The 14,758-nt window shown below is 34.7% G+C and overlaps 1 long non-coding RNA gene across 1 annotated transcript; it reads left to right on the top strand.

The window, feature by feature from the left end:
* The first annotated feature begins 12,316 nt into the window (after positions 1–12,316).
* LOC132559298 (uncharacterized) lies at positions 12,317–14,554 on the top strand. Its single transcript, XR_009554611.1, has 3 exons — positions 12,317–12,384; positions 13,398–13,514; positions 14,048–14,554. It is a non-coding gene; the product is annotated as an uncharacterized LOC132559298 (long non-coding RNA).
* The last annotated feature ends 204 nt before the right edge of the window (positions 14,555–14,758 follow it).

The raw sequence follows: 14,758 nt of genomic DNA, 5'->3' as shown, positions 1-14,758 counted from the left end.
ATGACATCACAAACACCTATGCTTACTGCCCCCCACCCTTCTTCAAGTGTAATATTAGAAACCCTATTACATTGCAATATTGTTCGAAAAATAGTCTTTTTTACAGCAGTAACTATGAAAATGTAATTTTATGACAATATTAACATGATTGTATGCCCAATCTATGAGAAATACACACACATTATTGAGTAAAAATCATCAAAACAGAGAATTTATCCAAAATTCAAAAACTCATACTTTCCTTCTTAGTTACCATGGATACCACACCTTAAACTATTGAAATTGCCCTATAATGCAGTCTAAATACATTCTAAGGTTGTTACTGACTTATTTCATACCTGTTACCTACTGTAGAACAGTTTTCAAACTGATACCAAGCCTTTTGAAAACAGCTGAAATTCTCACCCACAAGAGCACCCAAATTACCTCCCTTTATGCACCCCTGATGAAATTAAAATAAAATCATTATGAACAAGTTTCAGTGTGTTTTTTATGTATTTATAGCAATTATGGAAAGGATTAAACTTAATTAAACATAGTAAAGCACATTTTAAATAGATTAATTTTTTTTAATGTGCTATAAGGTAGCAGTAAACAGTTAATTTGCATTTTTCCTGAAATTATTTGTCATGTTTGAGATATACAGGTATAGCAGATTGGTTATGAAAAATACATCATTACATGTATATATATTTATAAACTGTATAACAATTACATTAACAGTAGAGAGATGAAATTTGTGTAACAAAAAAAATTCCTCTGATTTCTGACATTTGATTGTCATGGTTACCTACTGAAAAAATGCTAAAAATGCAAAAATACTGCTAATTCCAATCCAACACTACAACTTTCTAGGAGAAATTTAATTCGAATCACCTATCTTACAATCAACAACACGGTCATGGTAACAAAGTACTTACATTTCAGCAAATTCCAACTCGGAAATTCTTCATAACATGACCACATGTAAACACTATGAAAATTTCACTTCCTGTAAAGCTAGTTTTTGGTGCGTAGACACGGATTCGAGACTGCCCAAATAGTAATCTCCAACACAAAGCTAAAATATTATCCTGAAAAAAATGAAACCCCACATTGTCCACTTTAACATGACAGGACCAATTTTAGCAAGGATTTTTTTTTTCATTTTTAATGGGGTAATCTAATGAGCAAAAAAATCACCCATGGCCACACCGAGAAACTGTGTACTGCTACCTGAGCTTAATCAGCAAAACTATAAATATGATTAGCAGCATAATAAATGTGAATATTGACATTCAATTATCATTTTAGAGACAAAGATTTTTGATCTAATTATACAGTAGAACATATTCTTATAATCCATCCGAGTTATTGTGAATTTTTTAGCAGCGGACATACCCTGACATTGAATTGTGATATCGACATGTATCCGGAAGGTTCAAGCTTGCTTCGAGATATCAAAGTCGATGTTGATCGTAATTGAGGATTTGAAGTTGGTACAAAGCCGTGGGTTCATTTTTATTCCTATTTTCTCTCTCCTTGATATACAGTAAAAATTGAAATTCTGGTTCAAAACTGAAAGTGGTTTTCAGTGTAGTGGATATTTCAACGGAAATTCAAAATATTGACAGACTGATCGGGTTCCGTCAACTGATACACGATTTTATCTAAGGACTTTTAATCAAATAAGTAAGGACATTTAAATGTATTACTGCAATTAAAAAATACAGGGTCAGTCCAATTACACCTGGTCAGGTGTTACATAACACCTGTAGGCAGTACCCAGGTAGGGCAGGGCATAGCTAATTGTGTTTATATATACGAAGTCCTTTTCCACTTTTAAGTCAATTACACATTAGAATATAGTATATTTGATAACTTAAGTAATATATTAATTTCATACATATTGTGACCGAATGGTAATTTGACCCAGTATTACTTTATAGTACGCTCTTAGATATTAAGTTGGCGGAAAATGACATATAAAATTAATGTCATAATCTTTCTTATACATTTGTAAACGCTCCTGGATAGTTGTTATCCGCCATGATTGAAGAAAGTGGTGAAATATTATCACGAACATGTCGAGAATGTTTCTGCTGTGCCATGCTTTTTTTTGACCGGAAGTGACGTATTAACTGTGTACACACATGAAGTTATTTATAGAATTAATACCACTGCAGTATTTACACTGTCTTTCCGGGAATACTTTTGTAAATCTATCAAACATAAATTATAGAAGTAGAAGTAATGTAGTTATTATGTATCACTATTTATCGTAGTTGTGAGATCTCGGGATTCCGACGTTTGTAAAAAAGAAGTGAATTTTTGAGAGAAAGAATAAGAAGTCTAGAACACATGAATGTTAGTTTTTTTTAATTTTATCTACGAATGAAAATGTTATTCTTGAAGTGTGTAGAGACCAGACTTAGAGTGGATGTGCATTTTCCTAACTTGCGTAAATATTTTGTCTATTTTTAATGCAAGCTTTAAGCCATCTGATTAATGTGTTAATTTTGTGTCTGGAAAGCTAATATGGGCTGCGTTGCCTAATTAAATATTGAATTTTATCACAATCTTCTGGTTTTGTTCACAACTGAGCTACATTTAGAAACAGTCATCTTAACACCTACATAGTGTATGGTCCATTTCCTGACTGGTTCCTTTATCTATCATTAGAAATTTGTGACTCAACAAAAGATATTAAGGGGGGGATACAAATAATATAGGGTGATACTTTTATGATGTGAGATACAAATATGATATGACACCGGTTTTACCTATTATATAATAATGTATTAATTACTTTGATCTGTGGTTACTGTATGTGATACTTTCTGTGATCGATAAAGAGCGAGTTAATACGAGTTCGATTTTGAGATGTCTGTATGTGTTGCTATTGTATATGGAATAGCCAAGGAAATCGATATCACAAGTGCTCTCCAGCTTCAGTATAGCAAAGATCCCCTCTCGTCTGAACAGATCCAAATTCATATATTGTATATGCCTACCCCTTGACACACGTACGTACAGATCCTGGAATTAGGTCAATTCCCTGTGAACGTTTCCGGGAGTTTACATTCGCACGCGGAGCTGTTGTCAGAGATTCACATGTTATGTAAACACTTCCTATGCACCCGGCGGCTTATGCACACGGCCTCACCTTTTCATTCACGGATTATTGTAATGTGCATTTTTGCACACGACCTCCAAACTTGCACACGACGTAAACATTGCACACGTATCGTCTGCACACGAATTTAATACCAATGTTGTATAAATAGAGCATTGCGATTAAAATATTCCTTTTCAAAACAAACTTCGTCACCATTTCACGTCAATTTTTTGGAAGGAACTTTATTTCTCGTGTTTACAAGATGTCTGAAGGTAAGTTTTATATGAGAAAATATAAATATTCAAGCTTTGACCGTCAATAAGAAAATAACACATGAACGTGGAACCAGGCCTGTTATGTCATTGTTATGCGCGATAAATTGTAATATTTTGTCCACATAAATACAAATATGAAATCTCCGATACGGTGATACCGGATATTCCAAAATATATCAATGTTTTCGTGTCGACGACCTATCTCATTGATAAAAAATATATTGATTTTAAATAGCTATCTGATGCTAGAATGATAACTGTTCACGGTAGAAGGTGTCAAAATTGCCGGCGGTCAGTGTCCGTCTAGTGTAGTTGTACGGTTACCAGCACATAATTAAAATGTCAACAATGAAGGGTTATAGGCCTCAAAGGTTTCGTATATTAAAACGTCGCACAAAATAATTATTGGACAAACGGCATTAAAAACCCGTTTGAAAGACACTGAGGATATGTAACTACTTAATGAAAATTGAGCGCGTTAATATAAAGTTCCATTGAGATGGGCAGAGTAAGACGGATTTGAAACGCCATTGAAGTTTTTCTTAGCCCGTTTCACTGATTTTGACAATGATGATAACGTGCTGGTTCCTGAAAAGATTCTAGACTGCATCATGAATAGTGTTGTCGTGACTTTTACGGTGGAAAATCGGTATGTGGAGACCGCAGTCCTTCAGTTGGTGTCGGTTTCAAAGCGGTATCGTTGTGACAACTTAATGCATTGTTTCGTTTCAAATGAATAAAGATGGATACCAAAGTGTTATTCTGAAAGAAATACTCAGACGTACTCTTAACTACACTTATTTACTATGTTCGTCCATGTTTATTTACTGTTAGGTGCCGCCATCTGTCAAATTGAAGAATGCAGGAACGGGTCTTGTTGCGATAATGGAGCATGCAGTTGTGATGGTACATGCCAGTGCCCGAAATGTGGAGTTCAATGCTCCTGCGTCGGTAAGTTTAATTCATTGTTGCATTTAGATGTGTTAGTTTTTTTTGTTTCTTTTTCATGAATGACCCGTTCGCTTCCTAATGCCTCTCTAAACAATACCCTACTTTTAACTATTAAGTTCATGTATCTGTCCACGTTATTACAGTTGCTTTTGGTTCCGGCTCTAAACATAATATATGATGCTTAAGAACACAATATTATTGAGTGCATATGGGATGAATAAGGAAAGGTTATCCCGCTGTCAGTATGTGACCAGGTCGGAGTATTGATATATATCATTGTGATAACACTTGAAGAACATATTTCAGCGACCCCATTATCATTGGACATGACCCCCATTTTCATGAGACACATCTTTATATGTAACTTGAAATAGACTAGGAGGATAACACTGGACGGTATCAAATCAAAACGTTGTAATATTGTTGTCGGCATTTTTCTGTTTCAAAGTAGCATTGACGTTTTCCCATGGTATCGAACTATTACTTATAGGTTTAATTTTAAATTTAACATTTGAAAATGCTTGGCATTGATTCCTTTCCTTGCAAGATCAGTGATAATTTAACCCCCACCCCACTTCCTTCTACCCAACTCTGTATTTTTATGTCTTTCCATATCTTATGTCTTTTGCAATGTATTATTGTAGGTTCATGCAAATGTGGAGTAGGATGCAACGGACCATCATCGTGTAGATGTGACATTGGCCCGTGCTCATGTAGACCGGCCAAATCTAAAGAATAGCCGGAGAGCCGTCACCAATGGACGTTTTTGTGGTTATCTTATTCCAGCGTTTGGGACCGAGTTCATTTCTTCATGTTATTTAATTTTGACATTACATTGATCAGAATATAATACAGATCCTCCTTTGAATCTCCGAAGCACGACCTTGAAGTCGTGGACACACTCATCAAAATATGTCTTTATTTGATTCTCCAAAGTCGAGAGGTGGTTGTCCCGGATACAGCGACTCTAACATCATAACAGGTCAATAAGCAGGAGCTAGTTCTCTCTGACAACTGAAATTATGTTAATAAGAAAACGCGGAACAATTCCTAGCACCATTCGTCATTTTGACGTTTTGCATAGTTGTTGTAAATGTGTTATAAACATTGTTGTTGTAAATATGTTATAAACCAAGAGCTGGTAGTCCCGGATACAGCAACTCAAACATCATATCAAGTCAATTTTTGAATGTCCTAAGCAAGAGCTAGTTCTCTCTGATAACTGAAATTATGTTAATAAGAAAACATGGAACAATTCCTAACACAATTGGTCATTTTCACGTTTTGCATAGTTGTTGTAAATGTGTTAAAAACACAGTCGTTGTAAATATGTTATAATAAACATTTGTTAATTTATGTTTTGTTTTGTGCTAGTAACTCAGCCATTAGTTTGTCACAAACGTGAATGATCATTAAGGTTTTTGATAAGGTTAACAATTGATCCATAATAATTCTCGTCTTCCATCCATTTACGTATAGATATAAATTGATCTATTTAATTATAAATGAGGACAATACTGTCACTTTATAGTAACATCGAATCTGTTAGAAATTCGCCTTCGAAAGGAAAAGTTAGTGTCTGAAAGCGCCCCTTAAGAGACTTTATTAAAAAGTCGTTTATTCTTTCAGAAAAACTATTTTGAGAAATATTGAGCGTTTTTAAAACCAGTCGTCTAAAATGCGCATTTTCAAAGACATGGTTTCTAAATCGGGTGGTTTTTGTTTTTTTTTCTTTTTTAAGTGGTTAAATAAGTACCCTTGTAAGAATTAACCAAAATACACCCATCATACTGACGTCAAACTAGCGGAAAATGGGAACAAAATTGCGAAATTTGGCGACAAATTGAGGAAGAAACTAACACTTTTCAGCATCCAATGGGTTTTTATGTTGATAAAACAAATCGACGTCTTGAAAAAAAATATGGTTTCGAAATTCGCCCTTAAGAAAAAATGATTTTCCGCGACCGAAAAATAAACTTTAAGACGTATCGTAGAGCGGTAATTATTTCCGTTTCTTTACGCTGAAATTGCTGACGTCAAGCCGACCTCACCCACCTGGTGGTGAAGTGTATGGGGTCTGGTGACTTGTGAAAATTGAACGGACGTCTCTTTCAGCATCGTTTTAAAGACGTAATATTTGCATTACATAATTGATCAGTAAGTTGTGTATGTCTCTGTAAGAACGTCGTTATGCAGTGTATCGTCTTGTTTACGTCAGCAGCCTTATAAACTAATCACGTCTGCCTCTCGCGGTATTTTGCAGATGATATCGGTGCTTGCGCACAGAAAACAACAGTAAATCCACGAATCATTGTACAAAGAACACTTAGACACAACACAAGAATGGGCGGATATCTGGGGCTTCAAATTTCAAAAGAAACAGTTGCCAAGTTATTTTCGAGGCGAACAAAATTTCCAAAACTCTTTAGGGGAATCCGAAATAAAATTTTTAATGGCCTAAGTATTTATGCATGATCTGACCGCAAACTAACATGGAATCCTCACATTAAATGTATCAAAAACAGATGTGCAAAAACGCTAAACACTCTCTCTTATATCTCTGGGGAAAATTGGGGAACCAACAAAAGAAACCCACTTAAACTCTATATAGTATTAATCAGATCAATAATTGATTATGGCTCCCAGGTTTACAACACGGCCTCAGACAACGCCCTCAAAACACTTGACACCATACAAAACAAAGCACTTCGAATAGCCCTAGGTGCGATCAAAAACGCACCAACAGTCAGTCTCCTAGCAGAGGCTGGCGAACAACAATTATAACTCGGACGCAACTCGCTTATACTCAATCACTGGGCTAATACACAACGATTAGGCAAATACTTTCTACCAAATACGCTAATTCAACAAGCCAAAAACACATTTAGAAAAACAAAAAAACATGACAAACCCCCTTACAACCATATAATACACACACTATTAACAGAACACGAACTGACAGACATCAAAATCCACCACAACCCCACACCGCCTTTTAAATTAGTTACACCCCAAATCACTATAGAAATATTAAAAAAAAAAAAAAAAGAAATTCCAGTAGCAGCCAAAAAAATCGCACTATCCACAATCGAACAAAAATACAGAAAACACATTAAGATATACCCAGATAGAGTAGGACTAGGTATATACTTTCCAGGCATCACACTATCCATCAGACGTACAGACAAATGTTCAGTCTATACCAGTCAATTAATAGCAATAGGGTTAGCCCTAAGACTGGTAGACGATTTCAAACCTCCAGGCGGTGCGGTAATATTCACAGACAGTTTCTCATTATTACACTCGATAGAGACAGGAAATAGCCCTAGGCCCACAGAAATACACTCAATCATAAACACACTAGACATTCTACACAAACAAAACATACCAATAAACTTAGAATACATACCTACACATGTAGGCATACCTGGGAATGATATGGCAGATAAAATAGCAAAGAAATCTTTAGATAAAAACTTCATTCTTTGTAAAGCAGATCATTCAAAAGATAAATTTTATTCAATGATCAATAAATCAATAGATCTATCGTGGACAAACTTTTGGACGAATATCAGCAGTAATAATAAAATCAGGAGAGTAGAAACAAAACCTACAAAAAACCTTAACTTTTCGGATAAACACAAAAAGATGATAGAATTATAACAAGGCTCAGATTCATGCTAAATTAAATGCAAACGGAAAGACGTCTCACCAAAATGTTGTCACTGCAACAATTTAGGTACGTTATACCATATCTCTCTCTGGTGAAACAAACATACAACAGCACGTCAAACATTTCTACAAGAGTTGGGGAAATTAAACGTATCCCCACACAACATTCATACAATACTACAAACCTAGCCCAAAAGAACATAAAATCCACAAATTAATACGAAAATACCTAACACTAACTAACTACATAGATCACATTTAAAAGGAGATGAGATGATCTTTTAATATCCATACAGAATAATCCCCCGGACAACCTTTTCATAGCCTCATGAGTCTTATACCTATACCCTGTTTCAAACTTTCTTTATGCATATAAGTAAAAAAAAAAACCCTTATATATAACAATGAGTTGTTTTTTTTTGTTGTTGTTGTTGTTTTTTGTTTTTGTTTTTTTTTTGTTTTTGTTTTTTGTTTTTTTTTTTTTTTTTTTTTTTTTGTTTTTTTTTTTTTTTTTTTTTTTTTTTTTTTGTTATTCTTGTCATGTATTTATCTGTGTCATGTATAAACATTTACATGTAGTGTAGAAAAAGAAGACCTATATATGTTAGGTGGTATATGCATAGTATGTATAAATTAATAAAGTTTATAGATATATAACTATATATGTTTGTAAATCACACCTACATATGAGTTATTTTTAATATTTCAAGTGACTATCAGTAGGTAATTTGCCAGTAATTATAATAATATAATATTCAACATGAATTGATACATGATATTGAGCTTAAGATTTTTGGCAGATCATGCATACCGCTCTGTACTTGTTACTTTGATATATTAAATGTAATATTTGTCTCTGTCTAAAACCTAGCAGGGTGCCTGGACCTGTTGGGTGTTTATGTATACAGGTATGTTTGTTTTGTGATGTCAATAAAAAAAGATCACATTTAAAAAACAAGCATCACAAGGGAGATAACTCTTACAAACAAATAGACATCATATACCAACTACACAACTACAATGCCCAACGCCCAGTATAGGTTATACATGAACGAGAACCTCAGGATACAACAGTCATGGACTGATGATCAGTCGGATTCGGGTTTTGGACGCTGGCTGATAGCTTCTGGAACCCGGATAGGCAGGGCAACGGGGATAAATTGCTCTCGATATGACTTTATACAAAGCAATTTATAGAACGCTGGACGAAGGGCAATATGACTAACCATAACCCAATAAACACACATACAAGCCAAAAACAAAATACACTACTCTATCCCCCATCCGCGCATTCACAGGACGAATAAGACAACAAACATAGCAGTAACTAATGACACTGACATTGACATAGAACCAACAAATAATACCAACCACAATCGAATATGTGGAATGAACTACGACAGGAAATTATTTTATATCTGCCCCGTAATTCCCTTACCCCTAAAAACTAAATACATGTATAAGATAGTGTAGTTTCAAGTATAATTAGGACATCGTTTAAGGTATGGGGGTCCTAAAAGGGGCCGTTAAGCAGACATTAGTAATGTCAGGAGACTAAACCTCTCAGCTGTTAGTAATACTTTATTAGTCCATCTTTTATCCCTCTAACATCTCTTTCTACATTAAATCTACAAAACAAACGTTACGTACATGTCACACCAGCTAAATACATGACATAAACTAATCCCCTCCACCCACCCCACCCAGAGTAGAGAATCCCGCTACCCTAACTGCCGAGGATCCCGAATATGCCCAAATAAAACATAACAACATTCGGCCTAATGTCATTTTTATTCTATTAGGAAAGGACTTGTAAATTTCCCACAACTAAAATTAATAATCATAGTAAGACTACCTGGATATTCGGCAGGAATTCCCGCCTAGATACCATTCAGATGACCATCATAAATGTATCCCACACCTGATATATAAGATAATTGTCCCCTAGATACTATTCTTATGGCTATCATCAATGTATCCACTTTATTATATATCAGACAACTGTTGAATAGACAATATTTACCTAGCTACCGTTATAATTGTTATTACTGGTTTGTTTAGATAATGTTGGATGGAGTTTTACTTTTTTTCATAGTTTAAAGAATCAAACAGTATTACCTTATGAGTGAATTAATTACTTACAAAAGCTGACTGTGAATTCATAATTAGTTCAAGTGGGAATTGACAAAGTTTATATAGCAAGATATATCTTAAACTGTCGAGTTTTTAAAGAATTTGAACAAAGTTACATTTTATAGTGTAAATATTCTAAAGGTTATTAAAAGATTTATACTGACAAGAACTCTCTCTGGCCATTTTCTTTTGTTGGGATGACTTTGACAAAACTGGACAATATCTTGGTATATTCTGTCTGCCTCTCTGCCTGTCTTCATATTGTTAAAACAACATCATGTCCCCTTACCTATTGTCAAGGATATGATGGCGAAGCAGGTGACACAACCTTACATGTAAATTATATAAGCTATTTATTACATTTAATCACAATAATGGTTTTGTATGGAACATATCAAATTCATATAAAAATTGATGAGAATTAAAGAAGAAGAAATTTACAAAAAATGTCATATTAATAATTGGATTGGTTATCAAATATAGCATTGGAATTTACAGGTAATTATATATGTATAAGTGTACATATGTATATATATGTAAAACATTGGGAAGTTTATACATGTATTTATCTGTAAAGTTGGTAACTCTGTGATATAAATAACATAAATTAAATTGATATGTACATGGATATATAGTCATTGACAGTAAAGCAATATCGTAAAATCATATAGTTCTTCCTCTGTAATCACAAATATTTAAACTGGCCTCGGTGGTGATTTGAAGTCCTCCACTTTTGAGTCAATTACACATTAGTATATAGTATATTCGATAACTTTAGTAATACATTCATTATATACATATTCCACGGATCCTGGGATCATGTCCATGGGCCCTGTGAACGTTTTCGGGAGTATATATACATTATAGATTCACATGTCATGTAACCACTCCCTATGCACTCGACGGCTTATGCCCACGGCTCCATCTTTTCATTCCCGTTTTTTTAAATTGTTAGGTATTTTGCACACGGCCTCTAACTTTGCACACGAAGTATACATTGCACACGTATCGTTTGCACACGACCTTAATATCCTATGTCGTTTCAATAGAAAATCACGATTTAGATATCAATATTCATAACAAACTTCGCCACCATTTCACGTCAGTTTTTCGGAAGGGAGTGTGAAGTAATCTACAAATGACAAATATGCATAAAACAATGGGGCTCAGTATGAATAGAAACAAATGTAATTAAATGCCTTCCGTCAAGGAAACACCCATGTAAATTTGTCTCCATTTCTGGCCCGGATAGTCATCTAGGTGTGATCCCATTCTCCTGCTATGTAATATGCTGCTTGATCAGGTGTAATTAAATACTAAACAGTCACCTTAACACCTACATAGTCTATGATCCATTTCCTGACTGGATTCCTTTAAAAGATATTGAGGGGGTACAAATACTACAAGGAAGGGGGGGGTACTTTTATGATGGCCAGATAAAGTATCCGTATACTTTTATGATGTGAAATACAAATATGATATGACAACTGTTTTACCCATTATATAATAATGTATTAATTACTTTGATCTGTGGTTACTGTTTGTAACACTCTCTGTGTTTACTGCTTAGTAGTTCAAAAGGTATTTATTGTCTATCAATTCACAAACAGGCACGCTCTAACTGCTAACGAAATTAGGTCAATATGTCCGACTACTCCAGTAGAATCCTACTAGATAATGTGAAAAGGTCATACGAGGATCCGTATTTTGATCTAAAAGAGCGAGTTAATTTCGGGGAGTTCGATTTTTCAGATGCCTATATATGTTACTATTGTATGTGGAATAACCAAGAAAATTAACATAACAAGTGATCCCCAGCTTTTGTATAGCAGAGATCCCCCCTTGTCTGAACAGATCCAAAATAATATATTGTATATGTCTACCCTTTGACACACATACGTACGGATAGTTGAATTATGTCCATTCCCTGTGAACGTTTCCGGGAGTTTATATATGCACACAGATATGCGGTTATAGATTCACATGTTGTGTAAACACGTCCTATACACGCGACTTATTTTGCACACGACCCCGTCTTTTCATTCACGGTTTATTGGGATGTGAGTTGTTTTGCACACGGCCTCTAAATTTGCACACGATGTAAACATTGCCTACGTTTCGTCTGCACACGAATATCCCATGTTGTATAAATAGAGAATCACGATTCAAATATTTATATTTCAAAACAAACTTCATCACCAATTCACGTCAGTTTTCGGAGGGGACTTTTATCTCGTGTTTACAAGATGTCTGAAGGTAAGTTACGTCTTAAAAAATAAAATACGCCACCTGCCTGACTTTGTCACACGATCTGGGTGTGTAGAGATTGTAAATATATTTTATTGCACCATTAATTACTAAATCTATTCAATTTGAAGTAAACTTAAAACAAAACCTGACCAGTAGTTTAATTTTCGCCATTATAGCTTTGACCGTCAATCAGAAATTTACGCATGTACGTGGGATCCCAGGTCTGTTAGGTCATTGTTATGCGAGATAAATGGAAGTATTTTGTTAAGATCAAAAAGATAAAAAAAATCTGAAATCTCGGATACGATGATACCGGATATTCCAAATTATACTGATGTGTTCTGTCGAGGACCTGTCTGATTGATAAACATAAAAAATTGATATTAAATAACACAGCGGACGTTAATAACCGGGTACTAGCTATCTGATGCTAGAGTAATAAAAGTTATAAGGATGTGTCAAAATTGCCTGCCGTCAGTGTCCGTCTAGTTTAGTTGTCCGGTGACCGGCACATAATTAAAATTGTCAACAATGAAGGGTTATAGGCTTCAAAGGTTGTGTATATTAAAACGTCACACAAAAAAATGATTAGAGAAACGGCATTAAAAAACCCGTGTGGAAGATACAGATGATATGTAACTACTTAATGAAAATTTAGCACGCGAATAAAAAGTTCCATTGAGATGGAGAGATTAAGAAAGATTTGAAACACCAATGAAGATTTTTTAGCCCGTTTCACTGATTTTCACAATGGTGATAACGTGCTGGTTCCTGAAAAGATTCCAGATTACATCATGAAAAAGGTGTTGTCATGACATTCACGATGGAAAATCGATATGTGGAGACCGCAGTCCTTCAGTTGGTGTCAGTTTCAAAGCGATATCGTTGTGAAAACTTAATGTATTGTTTCGTTTTAAATTAATAAAGATGGATACTAAAGTGTTATTCTGAAAGAAATAATCAGACGTACTCTTAATTACACTTATTTACTATGTTCGTCCATGTTTATTTACTGTTAGGTGCCGCCATCTGTCAAATTGATGAATGCAGGATGTTGACTTGTTGCGATAATGGACCATGCAGTTGTGATGGTACATGCCAGTGCCCGAAATGTGGAGTTCAATGCTCCTGCATCGGTAAGTTTAATTCATTGTTGCATTTAGATGTGTTTTTTTATGTTTCTGTTTCATGAATGACTCATTCACTCTCTGCTACCCCACTTCTAAACTTCGTGGTAAGTATTTATCTTTCCACGTTATTACAGTTACTTTTCGTCTCAAAACATAATACATGATGCTTAATAACATAATATTATTGAATGCATATGGGATGAATAAGGAAAGGTTACTCCGCTGTCAGTATGTGACCAGGTTGTCGGAGTATTGTTATTAGATATATCTCAGCGTGATGACACTTAAAATATCCTTCATTTTCATTGGACATGACCCAATTATCATTAGACACAGCTTTGCATGAAACCTAAATTTTGAATTTGACATTTGAAAATGCTTGACATTGATTCATTTCCTTACAAGATCAGTGATAATTTAACCCCAACCCCACTCCATTCTACCCCACCCATTTTGAACATTTTCCCTTTTTTTCCCTAACCATACATTTGTCATTATGTCTTTCCATATCTTATATCTTTTGCAATGCATTATTGTAGGTTCATGCAAATGTGGAGTAGGATGCAACGGACCATCATCGTGTAGATGTGATGTTGGCCCATGCTCATGTAGACCGGCCAAATCTAACAAATAGCCGGAGAGCCGTCATCAATGGACGTTTTTGTGGTTATCTTACTCCAGCGTTCGGGACCGAGTTCATTTCTTCATGTTACTGACATTTGACATTACATTGATCAGAACATAATACATATATCCACCTTTAAACCTCCAAAGCAAGAACTTGATGTCGCGGACACACTCATCGAAATATGGTGTCTTTATTTGATTCTCCAAAACCAAGAGCTGGTTTTCCCGGACTCAAATATCAGATTAAGTCAATTTTTGAATGTCCTAAGCAAGAGTTATTTCTCTCGGATAACTGAAATTATGTTAATAAGAAAACACTAATTCTTAACATAATTGGTCATTTTGACGTTTTGTATAGTTGTTGTAAATATGTTATAATCATAGTTGTTCTAAGTATGTAATAAACAATTTGTTATTTATGGGTTTTTTGTGTTAATAAATCAGTCATCAGTTGGTCAGCTGGAGGAAGGATAGTGATCCTTGATCAGCGAACATATCATTAAAGGTTTTTTAAGGTTAACAATTGGTCCACAAGAACTATTGTCTTTCATCCATTTACCAAACATTAGGAAATTAAGTGTTAAACTAACTTTACGGATTTTCTCTGGATTGGTCCTTGTAAA

Source organism: Ylistrum balloti, unplaced genomic scaffold (genome assembly GCF_031769215.1).
Source record: "Ylistrum balloti isolate Yb309-2 unplaced genomic scaffold, AGI_CSIRO_Ybal_v1 Utg370888, whole genome shotgun sequence".
Classification (NCBI taxonomy): Eukaryota; Metazoa; Mollusca; class Bivalvia; order Pectinida; family Pectinidae; genus Ylistrum; species Ylistrum balloti.
This window is presented reverse-complemented; position numbering and strand designations above follow the sequence as displayed.